Here is a 2,418-nt window from a genome sequence, read left to right as displayed (position 1 = left end):
ATATATATATATATATATATATATATATATATATATTAAATAATTGTATATTATACATATGTATTTGTACATATGTCATGCGAGATTGGAAGAGGGAGGAGAAATGCGAGCGAGATTGAGAGAGGCGAGCGAGAGAGACTGAGGGAGGAGGAGATAGGCGAGAGAGAGAGTGTGGAGAGATGAATTGTATATGTATATCGATTAGATAATTGTATATTATACATATGCATTTGTATATATGACATGCAAGATTGGGAGAGAGAGGAGAGCGAGATTGGGAGAGGACAGAGAGTGAGAGAAATCTGAATTGTATATGTATGTCAGTTAAATAATTGTATATTTTGGCGAATTATACATACACAAACGTGACTATTATATAAACTCGAAGTCGTCCCATGCAATTAGTGTATAATTAATTGCATATGTTAATTATAACAAACTATAGTTATGATAAGTAATTAAATAGTATAAGTTTACTTAATCACGTAATTTTCAAAATATAACCTTATGTAATTTTATATTTGTCCAAATCATACTTGACAGAGTTAACACTTAACAGATAAATTTTTATTTTTGTCCAAATCATATTTATTTGAATATAAGCCCATATATTTTTATATTATGTTTTTTTACTTTAATGTTCCCTCTCAGTATCTTGTTATAGAATAAGAATAAATAGTGGAAGTTGTTATCAACACAATTAAAGGCCTATTTTTGAACACACAAATATTTTTGTGGAGCCAAAAAGCTGTGGCAAAGGCAGATTCCTATTATTACATTAATTATTCAGTGATCAATATTAATTCCACACACACAAAATAAAAATCCTAGCTTTAATTTGCCTCTTTTACACTACCAAAAGACAACATTATTTTTCTGAAAAAAAACAATTTGCTCTCCCTATCATTCGTCTTTATCATATATTAATTTCAGGCTCTCAGAATATACATATTTTTTTGTGTATGTTATTCTTATACCTAATTTGTGGAGCAAAAACAAAATACCACAAGGAATCAAAAAAGAAAAAAAAAATCTTAGTATGTAACTTAGCGGTATCAAATACACGTTTCAGATTATTTGATTAAGCTTATAAATTGATTGAACTGATTTATAAATCGTATTTAACTTATTTATAAATTTGATATAAACTTTAACCGCGAAAAGGATAAAAAATAATAATTTAAGCCACTTGTGTCTTATTTGATGATAATCCCACATTAATTTGACACTTGACTTGGTCTAATGATCTTATCCATAAACTTTTAATTTAGTAATGATCACATCACAAGAATGATTAATTATACGTGTTGATAAAAGATAGGTTTTATTTCTTATAGTAATTTATTTTTCTTTTGAACTTATCTTTAGTTTGCCATTCTCTTATTAGTTACTTTCCCCGTTTAAAAAGTGATAACTTAATTTAATTTAGAACGAAGTTTAAGAATTTTTTTTTTTAATTTTTTGATTCAAAACTAAAGTTATGTCAAATGCACCAAAATGATCTTAATCTCGTGCTCTTAAACATATCACATGGAAAGTTAAATTTAAAATATTGCCAAAAAAGAAAATGGGTCAATCTTTTGAAACAAACTAAAAATAAAATAGAAATATTTTTTTTGAAACGGAGAAAGTATCACTATGCAGGAGCCACAAATTTTAATTTATGATTTTTGAATATATAGTTTATATTGAGTTTTCTATTACGTGACTCTATCAATTTTATTAGATCGTACTGTTCATAATGTTTTCCTTTTATTAGTGCAGTAAACAAAATATTTATAAAATTATTTTATGACTCGTCCTAGAAAATTGAGTCGATAATACTTTAATTTCAGCTAGACAAAAATTCAAACATTAACAAATTAAATTAATTATAATTCAAAATTTAATCAACTAAACTGTTAATAATATTTATTTTCCAGTTGATACCATCTCCCAATTATTGAGAGAGATGTGAATAAGATTGATTAATTGATAGCTTTAATTTGATCTTACTTGCGATTCACAAAATATTCTAATGTGCCCAATTCTTTTTATGTCCACTCGAAAATTGTGATGTGTTACTTTTCTAGAGAATTCATTTTTTTTTTAAAAAAAAAATTTAGTGTATAGTATATACAATATGGTGGCACTTAATTGTGTAACTTTACTATTAACGAAACGAGACAATTACGTATGAGAGATCAGGGTTCGTTTTTTAATAGAAACAAATATTTTAAGCTATACGTAGATCATGTAAAATAAAGTGTGGTCAGTTAAACATATTTGTTAAAAATAAGAGTAACGAGCACATACAAAATTGTATGAATTTTTCTTTTTAAATGAGTTGTTTTCTATTTCTTTTCCCTTTATCAGTGGAAGTTATGTCCTTTAAGAAACTAAAAATCATGTCAATATATATATATATATATATATATA

This window comes from Solanum pennellii, chromosome 9 (genome assembly GCF_001406875.1).
Source record: "Solanum pennellii chromosome 9, SPENNV200".
Classification (NCBI taxonomy): Eukaryota; Viridiplantae; Streptophyta; class Magnoliopsida; order Solanales; family Solanaceae; genus Solanum; species Solanum pennellii.
The sequence above is the reverse complement of the archived record's forward strand: the minus strand, read 5'-3'. Positions refer to the sequence as shown.